Consider the following 21542-nt stretch of genomic DNA (forward strand, 5'->3'; position numbering starts at 1 on the left):
GTGATTATTGTCAGATATAATGTTAATTACTATTTTGTTATTACATGTGAGATTTTGTGAATAAATGTAATTTTGTTTATCTTGGTGCTTTGATAACTTTATTGTTTTCTATTCACCTGTTGATTATACATGGTCCAATCGTCTCCAGCTTAAGTGAGTAACAAGGGTTAGGTCTCAAGTGCAGCAGATGGTTAAGCACACAGACTGATGTAGCTTTGGCCAGAGGATGGTTTTCTTTTCACCGTACAGTGGAGACCGCCATCTGGTTTCTGTTGATAGTATATTGCACTTGAAAATGCTATTAAAAACTTTACAAATGGCTGGATGTTTGGTATGGTGAAAGAGTGACTGTATAGTCGTTAATTGTTAAGAGGAGGAGCTCAGTTCTGACACAAAGTCCTCGGGTTCTCTAATTCACAAAAGGCCAGAAAGGGGGTAACATAAGTAGATAAGCCTTGTATAGACCTGGTGATGCTAAAGACTATGCAGCTAGACCCAAGAAACAGACGACCTTTGCTACAAAATGGGGGTTGGACAGGCTATTTGCATCTTTTAGCTCCTTTTCCAGAGGGGTGTTTATGCTAATCTGCAAAATGCTTGACATCATACTTACTGAGAAATATGCTGACTCAGAGGGCAGTTATTTTGCGATTTCAAGCCCCTCCTAGATACTGAGTCACCCTGATTGATACCTAAGGCCCCAATATAGGCACAACAGACTCTAACCGTACACACTCGCTGAGAAGGTAGATGGACACGAGACCTAGTATGAGGCTGGTCGAAGCCCGAGAGTGACCAAATTAAAAGGTATGAGGTAGAAATATGGCAGGCACTGGAACTGCTGAACTTGAAGTTATCTGGCCGCTAAAATATTATGAAGATAGAGGGTATTCCTTTTATTTTATAATTCCCTCTCACACAGAAACTACTGGCTGGTATCACAAGCAGTGGTGCGACATACACTTTCTGACTATTCCCCAGTGAAACTGGTATTGGATATTCCCAGTAGAGGCAGGGGGTTGCTATGCTGAGGGCTCCCTTCGGATGCCCTGCTCGACTGGTGTCTTGTGCTGGGATGTGAAAGGCTATCCTAGATTGCTTTGCTTCAGTCTCTAAATTTCTAAAGCTTTGGGAACCATTTAAAACTTATATTAAAGAAGTGACAATATCCAAGCTAGGGAAGATACTTAAGGACCTACAGACACGCCCAGAATGAATTGAAGTTAAGGAATTAGAAGAGCAACAGGCTAAATGAAAGGCCTAGGATGTTTAGCTGAAATAAATGCACCTCTGGTCTGTTTCCAAGAAATGGCAGATCTGGAGGTACCTGGGCGAGCACGCTCAGGCTCGAAAATATGAGGAAGGCAAAATACTTTGGCCTGGCTGCTCCGCAGAGATGGGAGCCAGTATACAGTTACATGGGTTAGGAAGGGAAATGGGGGTTTGGCTATTGACAGTTGTGATGTACTGGGTGTTTTCACAGCATTTTATGCATAGCTTTATGCCTCAAGCGGGACCACGCTTGCATCCATCTACAATAACACATTGAGGGGATTGTTATTGCTTAGTTAGAAGATCATCATGGAAAACTAGTACATGATCAGAGGTCTCTAGCGGGGTTTATTGCAACCATCAATAATCTGGCTGGCAGCAAAGCCCCACGAACAGACAGCCTAATGACAGAATTGTATAAATCTATTAGTAATATTCTAGCTTTCTGCCCTACAGTGAAGCACTGAGTAGAGGATACTTCCACCACTGCTTAGGGAAAAAAATATTAAAACATTGCCCAAGCCTCTATTAAACATCAATAGAAAAATGCTAGCTAAGATAATTGCAAAAGAGATCATGATGCAGATGGAAACCAAAGCGCAGCCTTGGTCTTTTTATATACCAAGAAAGCCTTTGATTCACTGGAGTTGCCTTTTTTAATGGAGGTCCTTCGGCATGTTAGGGTGGGGGGACACATGCTGAGATCGCTTTACCTGTTATGCAAGGATCCTTTAGCCAGAACCACAATCCGGTTTGATATCGGGCCCTCTTCCCAGTTCCAGGGAGAGTAGGCAGGGATGTCCGCTCTGTTGGTAGTGGTAGCCATTGAGCTCCTGGCCTGCTGGCTGAGAGAAAGACACGGACATCGTGGACGGTGTTTAAGTCAGGGAAGCTATTAGCATTCATGCATGAAAATGATATCCTGTTTTTCCAGTGATTAACCTTTTTCCTAATGGTACAGGATATAGTGTAGTTCAGCGAGTTCTCAGGAATTTCCTTAAGTTGGGATAGATCTGAGAGCTTTCTGCACACTTCAACCAGTAGATAGACTACCTGATCCGGTGGTATATGGACAAGGTACGGCAGAGAAAACTAAGCTAGAATGACTATCAGCTGCGCAAGTCAATGCATAGTTAGGGTGAGAAAGGGATTAACCACTACATATGCTCTCTTTTCTTACCCGCAAATGGTCAGTAATTTACCTGTTTCAGGACTCCTTGTGTGCCAGCCAAGGGAGACACTACAAATCAGAGGTTTCTACTGGGGTGGTGAAGTGATCTAAAGAACGATGATGGATTCAACCCAGATCTGGGACTGGGGGTGAGACTCTCAAAAGTTTCAGCGTTCCATCCATTATCTCCAAGTGTTTGCTGAGGTTTCTAGCTGCCATCTTCTATAACTTCCAGGTGACTATTGGTGTTGAAATGTTGCGTTCCATTACAATTCTACACCATTATACACAACAGAGTGCTACATCAAGAAATGCACATCCCATGGTTCCAGGTCCATAGGGAATAAACTGACTGTAGGTGGATTTACAAAGCATGCCAAAAGCAGCAGCAATCTCCCCCTATGCTGCAAATCCATAACTTATCATTCAGTGTAGGCGAATAGTCTAGGAGTGTGCTTGTGCTGTTTTGTGTGCTTGGTGTATGTTGTTTATGTTCCATTGGTATCAGAATATTGCTGCTTGATTGTGTGTCATGCTTGTTAGGTTCTGTAAAGCAGGTCTCTGTTGCTGGTAGGAGTTAGTCTGCGCTACATAAGTATTTATTGAGCAAACAATGAATTGAAGAATTGTGAACATTTGAGTTGCATGAGCTTGTTTGTCTCTTAATGTTCTCAAAGTTCGTTTAGATATATTAGGGAGTGCCTATTTATTTGCATCTGTGTAACATAATACTCTCTGTCGGAGTAACGCTATCTCTGTGTTATTTTATATGTTCATGCTCCTGTCTGTACATATGTGTACAGATGCAGGAGCATTTCTGTCGATCTATTGATAGATGGATGATTGTAGACAGATGCATGTGCCTGTTCCTGTGCTGCGAGCAGTGTTTTAAGGTTTTCATGTTAATTGTTTCTCTGTCCCAGTTTGCAGATATGAATTCCTCAAGAAATATATTTATAGTTGGATTTGCCATTTTCTCTGGACTTACTGTCCCCAACTGGGTGAATCAAAATGCACGGGCCATGGAGACTGGTGAGTATAAAATGGTCATAGTGAAAATTAGATTAATAATAAAAAAATAATGACAGTATTCTTCTGTGATAATAGTATCACCTGTTACTAAGAGCCTGGAAGCTGGCAGGCTCTAGCAGGAAGCACTAGGTAAAATGGATAGCAATACTATCTTTACTATTCATCAGCTGCTGGGTATACATTTTTAGATAGTTTATCAGCCAATCCCATTTGATTTCTGCTGCATCTTTGACCTCTTTATTCGTGTTTAGTTGAATCTTACAGGTTTCATTTTGTATCCGGACATCCTAAGTAAAGGTTCCCTTGAATTCCTCGTTGTACATGCGCAGTGCGAGATCTAAAAACAGTATAACAATTAGATCCGGGAGGAACACTAAGGGTCCGATTCCGATCCGGGTCAGAAAGCACTCCGACCGAGCCAGATCCGGAGTGTTTTCTGACCGAGCCGGAGTCCTGCAGTCTGACCGAGCGAGTACGATGCGGCCGTATGCTGCCGGACTTGGTTTGGTTGGACTTCCATAAAAGTCAATGGGAGCCGGTCGTACGACGCGTATATGGGCTCCCATTGACTGAATGGGTTTGTCGCGGACGAGTGCCCCCCCTACAGTGGGTACGCGTCAGTGCCATACGCACCGTACATGCATGTTTGGGGAGACCCATGGGTCTCCCCCTGTGTCCGAGTCGTAGGGCTGCGGGTGACAGGGGGTCTGACGGGGACCCCCAAAAGCAACCACCCGGACGATTTGCGAGCCGGACACTCCGGCTCGCACAGGCTGTCCGACACGTGCATCGTACTGGCTCGGTCGTGAATCGCATCCATTGCACGCCACGGTTAGCTTACGACCGAGACGTACGGAGCGGTTTGGACCCGGAAACGACTCGGTCGGTGAATTTCATGTAGCTCGCATCGTACTTGCTCGCTCGTACAGCTGTATACGAGTCGGCCGGAAAACACGCGTACGGCTCGTAGTTTTTCCGGCCGGATCGCGTTCGGTGCCCTTCCGACCCGGATCGGAATCGGCCCCTTTGTAAGGAGCTAACTAGGATTGGCATCACAACATGAGAATAAGACTACCACTACTGTTATTAACACTACTCTTATCTCCGCTACAAAAATACTAATAATATAATACCACTACTTCTACTACTGTTACCTCTACCACTACTGCTAATATTTCTATTAATACTACAGCACTGCTAATAAAAATAATAATATAATAAGAATCTGCATGTCTAACAATAAAACTAATACTACTACCATTGTGAAAAAAATAATAATATAATAAGAATCTGCATGTCTAACAATAAAACTAATACTACTACCATTGCAAACAATAATTTATTTCACTCGCATCGGAAACTGAACTATCCTATCGTAATAGTTGTTATTACCAAACACAGGGCCCAATCTGAGCTGTCTGTACCACTTCCGGCATTGCTAATTCCGTCCGGTATTTCCGTGCCTAAATCCAGCTATTATAATGTTAACTCCTTGGAATTAAGAATAGCCTACGAGACTCGGCCTTGCCATGCATTCCTTTCTGATTCCAAGAACTTTCAAACTCAGATTTTGCACCAGTTCTGAACAGGTAGTAAAGGTCAGCAGAGTGGCTGTGGAGGCTCACAGGGGCGTAACGCAGTCACCTGTATTTGCAGTCGGGTCCCTACCCTCCAGAGTGGCCCCTATGCTGCCAAAAGCCCAGTAAATTGCTGCATACCTACCAACTTGAAGAACAACCTCACAGTGGGAGGGGGGTAGGGTGGGGCCTGGAATCGTGCCAAGTACTTGCAAGGCACTTTTGGACCCCATCCCACCTCTGAGCCACCTCCTCCCAAAAAAAATAAAAAAAGCTTGTTGAGGCTGGTGTCGACGTCCTGGTGTTTTCACACCCCTTAACGGACGTCGGCTGTTCAAAGCCTCGGAAAACGAGCTGGAAACCACTATTTACAGTGGTTTTCAGCTCACTTTCCCTGCCACCATGTGATTTCGGCTCCTCATCTGAAGACAGTGCAGTCGCGGCTCGCATGACTCGCGTGGGAAGGGGTTAAGGGGAGGGGTCATGCGGGGGTTCGCAGGGGGGTTAAAAAAAATACAAAAAACTTACCTTACCGGGTCCCGTGCCGCCTCTGTTCCTGGCGGGGTGATGGGTTTCGCACCTGCAGTTTCCTGGAACAGGAAGCATGCATCTTCCTTCCCCTCCCCTAAGCCAATCACAACGCTGCAATGGCAGCGCCGTGATTGGTGCGGACAGCGCTAGCCGGGCATCTGTAGGGAGGCTATTTTCTTTATGTAGGCTACCTACATGGAGAAAATGTAGAGTGCGCATGACTGGTTTGGACGGCCCCAGAGGGCCGAACAAATAGTCAGGGCCCACAACAGTGGGCAAGCCACTCCTCCTGGACCCTCCCGCCCACCCGCCTTCAACCAGGCATACCCTTCTTCCCGCCCCCAACCAGGCATACCCTGCCTTCTGCTTTCTAGCAGAGCGAGAAGCAAAACATAAAATGGGATTTAAAATACCATTTTATGTTTCTGCTTCTCGCACTGCGAGAAAGTGGTGGGGCTATGCTCCTCTGACCTAATGAAGGAGCCGCGCCGGAGACAGTTTGATGGGAGCCGATATCGTGTGTCACATGGTGGCACGTGACTTGGTGGCATGTGATTTGGCAGGTATGTCTGTAAGATATAGAAGACTCATTGGCCCCTCGTCGCATTCTGTGGGGGTGGGGCAGGCGTTCAATGCCCATAGGGCTTAAAGGGCTTCAAACCCCCCACACTTCACCCCCTGTTGTGTGTGTCAGCCCAGGCTGAGACAGCTTCCGGGGCACGCACACAGACAGTTTTTGAGCTGCTGTGGGCTGGCTGGTCTGGCGTCCATCTTATTACAGCTGCACCAGAGTACTTCACAGGTCTTTAGACCATTTACTTGTTAACATGCTTTGTTGTTTTTCAGCCCTTCTTAGAGCCCCTGCATCTCTACTCTGCCTACTGATGGAAGAATTAGCCCGCCCCTCCGAAATGTTTATTAACGCCCCCCGAAATTTGGCTCTAGTTGCGCCTCTGGAGTGGGGCGCCATTTGGGGTTATGCCACTGGTGGTTACTATTAGAGAGGCGGAGTCTGGAGAGTGTACGAGGGTCTGGTATAGGGGCAGGCGTGGGGCTGCGGTTACATGCCCCCCCATATTGTGAAGGGTGGCCTAGTAAGAGTAGCGTGCCAATTGTGTTACTTCCCATTTTAACGGACATTTAATCACAGATTTTACCAACTGGTAATTGAAAATTCTAAATGCAAAGAAACGGGGTGCATATGCACAAGAGCTGTGTAAATTACCTTGCAAATCTGAAGTGCAAGGAACCTCCACACAATATGTCAAGAACTTTTCAGGAAAGAATATGTCCTGCATTTTAGGAATTGATTCTAGATCATAGGTTGGTGACATTAAAAGACATTCTATACACGTTTGACAGAGGTATTCTAGATTAAGCATTTTCTGCAATATGTAAGTACCCCTGGGAGCGGGACACAATAGGTGCTAATGCTAAGTGCATTTCTGTAATGTTATCCCTGGTCCCTTTTTAGGTCTCGCCTTGGCGAGACCTAAAGTAATCTGTATGTTGGCTCAAACTCCATGTAATTTGTTTTTCCTCTTGTGATTGGTTTACCTGTATCATTGCTTTTGTTATCTAGCTTTCGGTTTGCTCTTGATCCTATGCTGACTTCCGTGTAGTGCCGAAGCAGCGGCGCCTAACTACAGTTCTCATCCGCTCTGCTGGCACTTGTTTTAATTGCGTGCAGTGTGCAGCGTTGTTTATTTATTTTGAAGATCACCCCCTGCGTCTGTAACTGGAGACGCTCCTTTGTGGGATCAGCCTCTGTAACTACAGCGGCAGCATTGGATGATAGAATTGTGCCGGGCGGCCGCGCTTTATGTTTGCCATAAATCACCTCATTTACCCGGGGCATCCCCCACCACCTCCCGCAAGTTGCAGCTGCTCCGACAGAAGAATGCTTAACAAGATGATTTTAGAGGGACGGTGGAAGAATTTACAAATAATTTAAGAAGAGCCCTTTCTTGGCAAATTAAATGCATTCGCTCATCGGGTAATATCGGCGCTGGGCCGCTGAACCGTTCACGTAATCAGAAGTGGCGAGGGCGAGGACGAGCACTGTCTGTCTGTCTCCTGAGCCGCTGAGTGTCACTGTTGAGCTGCTGCTGTGCTACTGAGAGCAAGAGTCTGCACAGAGAGCCGTCGCCGCCACAAGCTGTGACCCGCGAGCCAGGAGTGGCCCCCGGCCCCCCGCTGCATCTCTGCCGGCTTGCTGCTGCTGGAAGCCTCCCCCGTGAGGAGATTTGCTGTTGGGTGTCGACCTCTGCGGCGGCAGCGGTCGCGGGGGCTGAACAGCCGGCAGGGCGACGCCGGTGTTTGGTTTCTAGAGCGGGGAGAGCGCGGAGACCCGCCCTATCCGCCGGCGCTGCTCGTGGTTTGCTGCAGGTTTGCTGCTGAGGCCCCCGCCATTGCTGGTGTTGCCGCCTGCGCTGCGGGCCGCCGTGGGAGTGAAGCACAGGACACAGGTCGCAGCGGTGGTGGGAGTGGAGAGACCTGAGAGTAAAGCAAAGCAAGGTGTGCGGAACCTAAGCACACCCTCACTCCTATTTCCACTACGGCAGCGGCAGCAAAGTGACATCTCCGCAGGAAGGAAAGAAGCAATTTCGGCATAGTGGCTGTCTCTGCCGCTATAGCACCTGACAAGCCGCCCCCCCACCTTCATCACTCAACATCTTTACTACACCACCTGGGGGGGGCATCAGTGAAGCGAATTTAAGTGAAATAAAGTGTAGCATCAAGGGGAAGAACCGCAGGAGTGGATAGGAGAGGAGCCGGCTGGAAGAGAACAGCCTCAGCTGTATGAGATGAGGATCAATCTTTTCACATAGCCTCTTGGGCACAAGTTAGATCTGCCTCGCTTGGAGCAGGTCAGTTCAGCTCCGATCAGCCTTTGCTCTGTCCATCCTCTCCCACCTTTATACACTTTATACACTTGCCCCCTCAACTCACAGTTATACGCAGCCTGGGGGGAAGAAGCTCAATCGCGCTACTGAGTAAATGCACCAGCCAGCACAAGTCAAGCAAGCGCATGCTGCAATAGTGTCCCGACATAGCCTTCTGAGGCAGCAGAAGGCGAGAGAGCGGTCAAGAGCGTGGGAACGCGGGGTTAGGCAACAGCTCACTGCCTTTCACTCTAACTGGAAGTACTCGCATAAAGTCTTTGTTGCTCGAAGTTATAGCATCGCTGCAAGGAAAATGAGTGGCATCAGCACAAACCGAGGGGCCCGCAAAACAACAACAGGGGGTTCTAAGATCCACCAATATTTTACAAGACAAAAAAATCGAAGCTCATAACACACATAAGGCCTACGAGACGAAAGAAGGGGGTACATTAAATAATAGCCCCAATCCACTGCATACAGCCAGGAGCTGGCAATACTGAATGAGGATAACCCCCTTAACTCAAATAACACAGATCAGGACAGTCTGGAGGAGATATTAATCTCAGAGATGGCGAGACTCGCAGAAACGGCAGAGCAGGCAGACACGATTAACAATGTCAGTAAAAACATCACTGCCTATGTCAAAAATCATGAATTGGAGGAACATGGACCAGAGCAAATTATTGAGATATCATCGACTTTAAATGATGCCGAAGCAATAAATAAATCTCAGGGTCCACTTCAGGGCCCTCAACCTAGGGAACTTACTCGTAATAAGAACGCATTTGTTATAGAGGCCCTGGTCCACCACCATCACCACTTAAATAACCAGCCACAGGACAACTTGGATGCCTTTATCAATCCAGGGGACCGGGGGACCATCCAGAGCTGCTCCACGCCCAGACATCAAGGCAGGGCACAAAGACAACAACCAGGTTCTTAGATCTGGCATCACCAGAATTAACAACAACTACACCTACAGCAGAGTTTAAACAGTAGCTACTGTGTGAGGGCTCAGTAGGTGCCACAACTGACAGACACTGCAGAGCCCAGAGTGACGAACAAGAGACAAATAAAAAGAATGGCCCGGATACATCTTAAACACAATAAACACGTCCTTACTGGAAGCAGTAAAGGCACTCTCTTGGCAATCACACAAATTATAGATCCAGGTGGACCTAATACACATGCTGGCGCAAACGGTTCTGATCATGAACGAAAAATTGGACATAATCGGCCACAACGTCGATCAGCTGATTGTCAGTAAAAAGGCCTTTGGGAGCACCTTAAGCCCCGCGAAAAACTTTAGTGAAGCAATTGTGGAGAAATTAAACTCACTCCCAGATTAGCTGGCAACACTAATAAAACAATGCAGTGAGGCACGATAAATCCCACACTAAATAGCAAATATTCTGAAAAACTGGACCATGGCTGTGGCCTCGGAGCCATAAATACTCCCATAGCTATGGACTCAGAGACCATAAAGGATAACGGAGCTACAAATACTTGCTACATCCTGGCTAAAAGGGCCAGCTCCGCATCCAGTATAGAGGAGGTCAACCACACCAAGAATACAGGTCACAAGGCAACTGAGGGGCAGCTATCGAGACGGCAAAAGAAAAAGCTTCGGAAGGCTCAAAAAACAAACAAACGGAACGGTGGGATGCGAGTCACGCAAAAAAAGCTTGAAATAACACACATTTCAACCCAACACGGCAATCAGGTTGATATTGATAACGTCAGCAATAAAGAGGGTCTTACGATCTATCCTATCTTTCAAATGAGAAACAGCTCCTCATCTAAAGTACCCAAGGAGAACAACTGCCAGGAAATCTACGGGAAAACATGCCCGCCAATACAGCATATGGAAGGCCCACATAAGGAAAAAGGCTCATCTTGCAATACACAAACCTCCTTACATCCACAAGCAAAAACATATGCTGAGATAGTGACTACTAATTTTGGCAATCCAACTAATGGACCAGAAACCGGCAATCTTAGAGTAGAGTCATTGAGATGGGAAGACAATCAGGAACAAAGGTATAGGCTAGATACAAGCAATAATACGACTTCTCACCCAAAATGTCAGATGCTCAGTGAAAAGTCACTAGGAGATAAAATCGAGCTAATATCATTAACAACTGAGAAGGAAGCCGATGCAGCGATAATCCATCAACTTCAAATGAAAAGCTATTGCAAATCTCAAAACACAGTAAGCGCTTTCCACACACAAATAACAATGACAACACAAGGAAGAGCTCTTCACCTGGCCAAAGGAGCGAGAGGCACGAGCAGTCTCGCCATTCTAGCATTAACCAAGAAAAGGCTGCAAATGCAGCGCCCGGCCGGAATAACGGCCAAATCAAGCCCACTGCACAAATACATCAAGGGACGAGTTATGAGGGCATGGAAAATGCCCTAGCTCTAAATCCTCAGGCAGACGGGGAATTCATGCTGATCTTCACTCCTGAATTTGAGACTAGGGGCCCAGGTGATATCCTAAATCGTGCAAATATCCTGTATCTTTTGACAAGTATACCTTCACTGGCCTATCTAACATCTGCCCAACTTGTAGCGATATACTTTAAAATATACACTTGGATAGGGAATAAGGAATCGACCCTAACAAAGTGGCTCAATAAGCGAGACATTCAGAACATAATGGCAGAAACAGATACTCTTAAGGATTGGGGCATCCGAATAGACAGTTGCCCACAAGTGCTTCTCCAGAGGTCACAAAACCAAGTAGCGCCTCGCACACAGTGTAGCACATTAAGAGGCACCAAGACAATTTTAAGTCAACCATTTAACAACGACATTAAAGTTGAGCTACATAAAGGCACTACCACCAGACTCTGCAAGGAGGTGAGCATCGCCCAGGCCAACAAACAGGAAGATCGGGCATGGCTTTCCGTTGCATTGCACTCGAAGGATTGGGGAAACACCTAGTACAAGGGACACACCAAACTCGTATGGTTTACATAATCCCGCAGGGAGGCTTAAAATAGACAACCACAGAGGCACTAAAATGGAGACATTAAACACTAAGTTTAGGCTAATTAGTTGGAACGTGGCAGGGTTTAAGTCGATCATGACCAATAATGAAGCCATGAAACTACTGATGTCTGGAGACATTCTATGCTTGCAGGAAACTTGGATGGAAACAGACAACTATATTAAAGGCTACCAGGCCTTCCATACAATGGCAAGCAAAAAAAAACATTTTTGGAAGACCTAGCGGAGGGATCTCGATATTTGCAAAATTAAATCTGCAACTACAATTCGAGGATTGGCCCACATATGCACCAGATGTCCAGATTATAACAATAAATGGGCTTAGAGTAGAGGGCACTCCGCTTAAACTTGGAGTAATTAACCTATATGTCAACCCAAAAAAAAAGGATAAAAACATAAACATCAGAAGGATCATCAGGATAGTTAGGGCTTACCTCAATGAGAACCCTGGACACGAATGTACCATTACTGGGGACTTTAACATCAGAGACTTATGTGCCCCGGAACAAAATCATGAGGACCGTAGTCGCAAGCTTATGGAAGCCTGCATTAACGAATTTAACCTGGGATCTGCGAATACCATATGCCAGCTCACAACAACTCCACAACCTACATTTAAGAACATCTCCACGCTGGACTGTATTTTCTTGAGCAAGAATTTGTTGAGGAGATGCGTAGAGTATAAGGTACTATCCACTTCTGGAAGCGACCATCAACCAATCTCTGCTTTGGTCAACATTAACAGCATGAGTCATGAGGAATATCTAGCTGTAGGCAACATGCTCAGTCTAGATAATGAAACAGCCTCAATTAAACGTATCCAATGGGGGCCAATAAGTTGGACAAAGTACAACAAATAGAAGCACAACGCATGCATAAATGGCCCACAGACCAGTTGGGCAGATATCATGATTTCGCTATTCAATGCATTAACTCCAGGAAAGCAAATTACTCACAATAATAAACACATACAACCGGGGAAATTTAATTACACGGACAATCATATCTTCATACAGAGCAAAAAGAGGTGCCGACTGGCAGAATCAAAGTATAGGAGGGAAAAGTCTATCCACACGGAGAGACAATTGAAGACAGCAAAAAAAAAAAAAAACACAAAATTGTTTGGCAACTAAAACAATCCAGTATAGTGGAAAAATTGAGAATTATTTATACATTACTAGCACCCAACAAAAGCAAGGAATTTTGGAGACATATTAATGGCCTATATGGTGGCCATCACATTCATAATGCCGTGCCCGCCAACAAATGGGCTGTTCACGCCACCAACCTATACATCGACCAGAAAACACCTATGGAATGCATTGCCAAAGAAGAAGATCACCAACATGAGGAGAGCAATGCGGTGGATCTACATCAAACAGAAAGGAAATATTAACCATCCTCCAGGGCATCAGGAAGGATGGGGCGCCAGGGCCCAATGGGCGGCCTGGGAATATCTTTAAAGAAGATCGCGAATTCTGGGCACCCCATATTCAAACCTTATTCAATAATTGTTACAATTTTTCTGTTGTCCCGGACTCATGGAAAGGTTCCATTCTACATCCCATTTACAAAAAGGGGGATGCATCATATCCTGGGAATTATAGATTGATTGCACTACTGGATGTGGAAGGAAAGGCATTTGCAAAAAGGCTCTTGAAAGAACTAGAGACATGGATCACGAAAAAACAAGTAACTCCGCATTATCAGACTGGCTTTCGGCCGAACTCGTCCACCATGGATAATGCAATTGCACTTTCATATCTGGCAACGAAGGCAACTGGACCCGTCTCCCCACCACTATATGCATGCTTTGTATAGCGCAGCCGTTGATGGAGTCGATCGATGCATTCTGTGGGCAAAATTGGCTAAGTGGGGCATACCACGGAAACATGCTCGCGGCTATTCTATCACTCTATACCGGCACGTGGGTGCGAGTAAAGCTCACTAGCACATGCGCAACTGCCAGGATCTTCACAAACCGGGGGCTAAAACAGGGCTGCGTGATCGCCCCCACCCTGTTTAGTTTATACACTGCTGATCTGGGAGAAGCATTGCTAAAAACAAACATCTTTCCCCAAAAATTGGGCCACCTCAGATTGCCAATCATGCAGTATGCAGATGATCTTGTCCTGTTGGACTATACAAGAATTGGCATGAAAAGGGCACTAGAGACGCTACATAACTATAACATGGATAACAAGCTTGTAGCCAATGCATCTAAGACCAAAGTGCTGATATTTGGACACAAGCCAAAAAAACAAACACTGGCTTGGCAGCTGGGTCTGCTAAAGATAAGCACGACCAACAAGTACACCTATCTAGGAGTACAATTCGCAGGCACCGGCAGACCTGTCCTGCAGGTTAAAGCATTGGAGGCAAAAGCAGCCAAACTAACATATGGTTTGTGCAAATTACACCAAAAGCTTGTAAGTCACTCGACGGAGGGGATCCGACGTGTCATGCAAGCCAAGCTACTGCCAACTCTCAGCTATGGCCACCTTGCCTTTCCTGGTCTCTTGACTAAAAAACTGGAGGGTCTATACACAATGGCGTATAGAAAAGTTTTTAAGCTACCCCACACGACCAGGCGATCATTGATCAGATTAGAGTTAAATATTACAGCAATGGACATTGAATGTAAAAAAGATATAGTCAAACTCCAACACAACGTGACCAATGCATGTCCGGGCTCTATCAGGGCAGCACTACAGGTGGTCTTCACAGACAATAACAGCCATTGGGCAAGGTACCTCTTGATTGCCAAACAAACACTGGGTCAATCAATCGAACCTCCTAAAGATATACCATTAACAAAGTGTAGAGTAAAGATCCTGCTAAAAAAGTGTGGAAAGAACATCGAGGCAACAGGACCTTGAACGGATCAGATTGGTCCTGGGTGCAGAAGGCCTCGCCAACTCTCATGAAAGTACCACATGCCAGCCTTACTTAAAAGCCGGCCTTGAAAGAAAAGCCCTACAAAATGTTATGAGAGTGAGGCTTTTACCCTTGCCAATACAAGATTATAGAGCCCACTGGAAGAACTGGTCATCAAGTGGCTCCGGCTGCTGCCTGTGTCAATATCACACAGAATCTGCGGAGCATGTTATTTGTTGTTGCCCAGTCTTGCTTCATCCAAGGCGCTTGTATCTAAGAACCATGTTCAAACATCACAGCGTTAGATCATGTAATGAGGCTTTAAGGCATATCTACACCACCATAGTCCCGATGGAGCTGGCACTAATTGGGAAGTTTTATGCGGCTGCTGAAATGCTCATACGAACAGCCAGAGAAGAGTCAGCTGAATAAACTATGTCCCAGCACCTCCGATATTTGTACTTTGCACACCCCCCATGCCAAATTTTGCACATGCTGCCACTAAATGGACTGTTTTTAGTCACTGTATAGTATTTCTGCTTTTTATACATATCGTTTTAATCAGATTTTATGCTTTTAACTTGCACTCTTGTTGTTTTTGTAAAAGATTTTAAATAATCATACAATAAAGGTCTCTCTCAATATAAATAGGTGCCAGCGTCCCTTAAAAGCACACTTCCGAGCCGTTTCAGGAAGACCCTTGCTAAACTCGAGCTAAACGCGGGGTCAGAGTCCTGGTGCTAGACTCGGGCTGCAGAGGAAAGTCTCTCCCCTCTGTGAAATGAGTGCGGACAGCGTTGCGGGCTTCAGTGGGCGCGGCCGAGGTCGCCGCGCCCACTCTTGTTGTTTTTGTAAAAGATTTTAAATAATCATACAATAAAGGTCTCTCTCAATATAAATAGGTGCCAGCGTCCCTTAAAAGCACACTTCCGAGCCGTTTCAGGAAGACCCTTGCTAAACTCGAGCTAAACGCGGGGTCAGAGTCCTGGTGCTAGACTCGGGCTGCAGAGGAAAGTCTCTCCCCTCTGTGAAATGAGTGCGGACAGCGTTGCGGGCTTCAGTGGGCGCGGCCGAGGTCGCTCGGCTCTGCAGCACAACAAGGGCCCTCTCTCAGGATTGCGGCATTTACAAGCGCTTTGGGGTCGGGGGCCGCGGACAGCGCTATACTGATGCCAAATTAAACTATAAAGCCCTGAGAAGAAAGCCTGCGCTGAACTGGAGTCAGGGTGTGCTGCGATGATACCTTCCCCCTGTCACAGGCCAGGCGCTATCGGTGATCCCCATACTCAGTGCGCTGCTCCCCCCCCCCTACTTCTCACCGACCCTCACAGCCCGCAGACCTGCAGGTATATTTTCTATACAGCACATTCATCAGGTAATATCGACGCTGGGCCACTGAAACATTCTAGAACTGGCCCTGGCCCAGAGCCCCTCCGCTTCTGCAGTGCGCTCTCCAAAACATTATCACTTTAGTTTTGTAGTGCCTTGTGCTTGCCTCAGCCCGACATAAAGGGAGCTTAGAACGATTCTTATTAACCCACACGCATGCATTGTTGAGAAGGAGTGATTGGATTGATCCAGTAATCTCCTCTGTTCAACACTTTTCCATGCAGCGCAAATGTTTATCACGACTGCCAAGTTGTTGATGTGTTTTCTCTGCTGCATTTATTTTAATTAAGCATTATATTAAGGTTTACTTAACGCAAATGTTGGTTTGAGGTAAAAGAAAGTGGCGATGTGACGTAACAACCAGAGCTACCGAAGCGTCGGCTCAACATCCTATGATTCTGGGCAAATCACTTCAAGCGTACGGGGAAAGCCTCGGTGCTACAGTAACAGGGAGCTGATGCAGTGAGTGCAGTACCACCGGTCACTGGTACAGCCCAAGAGCCTGAAGTACGTACCGGGTGGGTCAATCTATGCTACAGAGCCGAAATATGAATGTAGTAACAACTGCCCACTGCTGCCCTATGACTCAAGGGATCCACGTGTGCGAGGGCAGCTAATCAGTGCTGCAGAGTCAAAGCCGAGCAGTGAATGCAGTAACATCTGATCACTGCTGCAGTGCGAGAGCTCGACGTACGAGGGCAGTCTGCCACTGCTAGTATCAGAGTCGAGGTATGAATGCAGTAACTTCTGGCCCCTGCTGCAGCGTGAGGGAGGCTCGATAGGAATATAGACACAACATCACTGCTTTTTGGTGAGCGCTGCTCGGTTAGGTGAGCAATGCAGGTACATGTTCAGTGGCACCTTGTCTCTGGTGTAGTGTTGTGGGGGCAAGGTATGGTTCAGTCACCGATTGTCACTGCTGCACTGTGAGGGCCTAGGCAGTTTCAAATAAAACGCACATACGCGCCCCACTGCTCTGTCAGTTTTGTAGTCCGCGAGTGCAGTGACACCCCCACTGCTGCCCTATGAGGAAGCGCCCTGTACAGTGATGAGCATTCACTGCAGCAGTGAGGGAGGCAAGGGATGGGTGCAGTCCAGTGCGGGTACCAGTGCGCAGTGCAGTAGCCTCACTGCAGCAGAAAGGGAGGCAAGGTGCAGTGCAGTGAGGGACACCGTGTGCGATGCATTCATCTCCACTGCTGCAGTGAGGGAGGCGAGGGATGGTGCTGTACAGTGTAAGCTACTTAGTTCTTCATTGCCATCTGTTTGGTAGTTAGGGAAAATGTACGTGGATACCTTATCTCAGGGGTGTCATGTGTCCGACAGAAAGCCACATCTGCAAAACTTTCTGGTTACCCACTGAATTATTTAGATTAAATGTATATACCTTTGTCGTGTCTAAATCTAGAAAACCTGTTACAGGGAAGTCTTCCCGGTACTACGTTAGCAACCCCTGCCTTATTGGGTTGATACTATGCAGAATGACTGAATAGCCACCAAATAGCCTGCTCTGAATGGGTACACAATGGATTAAGGGCTCTAAAAAGAGTCTTAACTAGCGTACCCTGCAATAGGTCTCGCATTTATGCAAGTTTGAGCTATTGGTATTGCAAATAACAATGCCTTTTATTTTGTTTTTTGTTTTTAAAACATAAATAAAAGGCATTGTCATTGACAATGCCAATAGCAGTTTTGTAGTCCGCGAGTGCAGTGACACCCCCACTGCTGCCCTATGAGGAAGCGCCCTGTACAGTGATGAGCATTCACTGCAGCAGTGAGGGAGGCAAGGGATGGGTGCAGTCCAGTGCGGGTACCAGTGCGCAGTGCAGTAGCCTCACTGCAGCAGAAAGGGAGGCAAGGTGCAGTGCAGTGAGGGACACCGTGTGCGATGCATTCATCTCCACTGCTGCAGTGAGGGAGGCGAGGGATGGTGCTGTACAGTGTAAGCTACTTAGTTCTTCATTGCCATCTGTTTGGTAGTTAGGGAAAATGTACGTGGATACCTTATCTCAGGGGTGTCATGTGTCCGACAGAAAGCCACATCTGCAAAACTTTCTGGTTACCCACTGAATTATTTAGATTAAATGTATATACCTTTGTCGTGTCTAAATCTAGAAAACCTGTTACAGGGAAGTCTTCCCGGTACTACGTTAGCAACCCCTGCCTTATTGGGTTGATACTATGCAGAATGACTGAATAGCCACCAAATAGCCTGCTCTGAATGGGTACACAATGGATTAAGGGCTCTAAAAAGAGTCTTAACTAGCGTACCCTGCAATAGGTCTCGCATTTATGCAAGTTTGAGCTATTGGTATTGCAAATAACAATGCCTTTTATTTTGTTTTTTGTTTTTAAAACATAAATAAAAGGCATTGTCATTGACAATGCCAATAGCAGTTTTGTAGTCCGCGAGTGCAGTGACACCCCCACTGCTGCCCTATGAGGAAGCGCCCTGTACAGTGATGAGCATTCACTGCAGCAGTGAGGGAGGCAAGGGATGGGTGCAGTCCAGTGCGGGTACCAGTGCGCAGTGCAGTAGCCTCACTGCAGCAGAAAGGGAGGCAAGGTGCAGTGCAGTGAGGGACACCGTGTGCGATGCATTCATCTCCACTGCTGCAGTGAGGGAGGCGAGGGATGGTGCTGTACAGTGTAAGCTACTTAGTTCTTCATTGCCATCTGTTTGGTAGTTAGGGAAAATGTACGTGGATACCTTATCTCAGGGGTGTCATGTGTCCGACAGAAAGCCACATCTGCAAAACTTTCTGGTTACCCACTGAATTATTTAGATTAAATGTATATACCTTTGTCGTGTCTAAATCTAGAAAACCTGTTACAGGGAAGTCTTCCCGGTACTACGTTAGCAACCCCTGCCTTATTGGGTTGATACTATGCAGAATGACTGAATAGCCACCAAATAGCCTGCTCTGAATGGGTACACAATGGATTAAGGGCTCTAAAAAGAGTCTTAACTAGCGTACCCTGCAATAGGTCTCGCATTTATGCAAGTTTGAGCTATTGGTATTGCAAATAACAATGCCTTTTATTTTGTTTTTTGTTTTTAAAACATAAATAAAAGGCATTGTCATTGACAATGCCAATAGCAGTTTTGTAGTCCGCGAGTGCAGTGACACCCCCACTGCTGCCCTATGAGGAAGCGCCCTGTACAGTGATGAGCATTCACTGCAGCAGTGAGGGAGGCAAGGGATGGGTGCAGTCCAGTGCGGGTACCAGTGCGCAGTGCAGTAGCCTCACTGCAGCAGAAAGGGAGGCAAGGTGCAGTGCAGTGAGGGACACCGTGTGCGATGCATTCATCTCCACTGCTGCAGTGAGGGAGGCGAGGGATGGTGCTGTACAGTGTAAGCTACTTAGTTCTTCATTGCCATCTGTTTGGTAGTTAGGGAAAATGTACGTGGATACCTTATCTCAGGGGTGTCATGTGTCCGACAGAAAGCCACATCTGCAAAACTTTCTGGTTACCCACTGAATTATTTAGATTAAATGTATATACCTTTGTCGTGTCTAAATCTAGAAAACCTGTTACAGGGAAGTCTTCCCGGTACTACGTTAGCAACCCCTGCCTTATTGGGTTGATACTATGCAGAATGACTGAATAGCCACCAAATAGCCTGCTCTGAATGGGTACACAATGGATTAAGGGCTCTAAAAAGAGTCTTAACTAGCGTACCCTGCAATAGGTCTCGCATTTATGCAAGTTTGAGCTATTGGTATTGCAAATAACAATGCCTTTTATTTTGTTTTTTGTTTTTAAAACATAAATAAAAGGCATTGTCATTGACAATGCCAATAGCTTGAACTCGCGTTAATGCGAGACCTATTGCATTGCAAATGCTGGTTTACATTTCAGTTTCTTACATTCTTTAAGGGCGAAGCGACACTATACAACTCCACAATTTGAAGCAAAAGCTATGAGTGCAATAGAAAATCTATATGAAGAATTAAAATCATACAGACATGATGCTCAATTGATGCTCTTCCCCTTCTGTGCTTTGCAGGGATACCCCAGCTCGACCAAGTGATCCAGGTGCTTCTGTCTTCTGGCATGCTAGTGGGAGGAGTCCTCGGTTTTGTTCTAGACAACACCATTCCAGGTAACTATTGCTGTCGCAGCCCTTTGGTTGATTCCAGATACACAAGGCTGATCTGGAACTGATAAAATGGCGGGGAAAAATAACCGCTCTCTGCGAGCACTGGAGAGAAAAGAAAGGCCAGTACCTCTAAGATCAGTTCTGCGGCAGAGGTTGCTTATTCTATATGTTCACTAATTCTGAGTCAAGTGCATGCCAAAACAAAGGTCAATCATGGTCATCATTCGTTAGCCATGTATTAACCATGGATAGTCTCATTACCACTATGATTATATAAATTGTATCTACATTTATGAATGTCAGGTTAGAGGATAAAACAAGAACAACAAGATTTCTAAAACAGAAATATGCATTGCACTGGTGCAGATCCCAGATTTGTATGAATTCGCAAACACGACTATTGGTACTTTTGACATCATTTTCAGATGAGCAAAGATACATGTATATATATATATAAACTTAGACTACACCTCCCAGCATGCAACACATGTTGTACTCACCTGTGAAGCCCACTAATTGGAATAAATCACATGCTGGGAGTGGGCCTTTCAATCAATACTATGGCAAAGCCATTTCGAACTTGGAAGATAATGCCAACAGGTGGATAAAATTGCCTCTTACTGATAGGGCGCATCTCCCTGATGAAAATGGTGGTTCTCCACAGATTTTTATTTCTTTTTTTAAATATCCATACTCCTCCCACGCACGATATTTGATAAACTCTACTCACTTTTAATTAAATTAGCTTGGGCTGGGAAACATCCCAGGGTGAGCTGGGAGACTTTGATGCTACTGTATTTGGCAGGAGGGTTGGGGGTGCCTAATCTTGAGTTGTACTACAGGGTGGCGCAGGTCTCTCACGCTTATAGCTAGCTACACGGATCACACGACTTACTGCATTTATATATAGAGAGGAATGCAGCGAAACCACTCACACTTCCGCAGACCTTGTTTAAGCCTCCCACTCGACGAGAGAGGTCCTGGACTCTTTAAACTCCACCCCATATGTATGGCGTAGGCTCCTGGATGCACAAGCAGGTGCGCACATGTACTCGCCGCTAATGCCATTAGATTGATGCATATGGTTCCCTACGGGTCGAGAGAAAGATGTGCTCCGCTCAATGACACGTATAGGCATCCTCAAATTGGGCAACTTCTTTCAGGATGGGGAAACACATAAATGAGATGACCTGCTCGCAGAGACACCAGAGCTTTAGCATTTAGACCAGTTTCAATATTTACAGACGTGACATGCATGGTGCGAACTACTGGGGAACGATATGCAGGAACCCAATGCAATGCCGGCACTCACATATATTATACAAACAGATACATCCACAAAATTAATATCCAGGCTTTATTCCACAGTGCAAGAACCTAGGAAGGCATAACTTCACAAGGCCAGGCAAAACTGGCAAAGAGATCTAGATTTGATTATTGACCACAAATGCTGAGTGTATTGTTGTGAAAGGACAAAGCTTGTATCCCTGAATGGCCGACACTGATTAATACATTTCAAATATATCAACAGGGTATACTACCCTCCAAAGGGACTATTCCAGTGGGGGCTCCGGGACTCTGCCAGATGCGATAGGTGCATGGAGCAAGCAGCTGGGTTCTTCCATGTGGCATGGCAATACCCAGACATCTTGGTATTCTGGGGAGGGTCTTTTCTGAACTGAGCACA

General features: G+C 46.1%; 1 pseudogene across 1 annotated transcript in view; it reads left to right on the forward strand.

Annotated features, from left to right (window-relative positions):
* Nucleotides 1–21542, forward strand: part of LOC146854205 (solute carrier family 23 member 1-like) — a 260981-nt pseudogene that overhangs the window by 211089 nt on the left and 28350 nt on the right. Inside the window, exons 9-10 of the transcript XR_014980995.1 lie at nt 3367–3475; nt 19763–19858. The product of XR_014980995.1 is annotated as a solute carrier family 23 member 1-like (transcript). The remainder of the gene's footprint in view (nt 1–3366; nt 3476–19762; nt 19859–21542) is intronic.

This window comes from Triturus cristatus, chromosome 4_1 (assembly GCF_964204655.1).
Source record: "Triturus cristatus chromosome 4_1, aTriCri1.1, whole genome shotgun sequence".
NCBI lineage: Eukaryota > Metazoa > Chordata > Amphibia > Caudata > Salamandridae > Triturus > Triturus cristatus.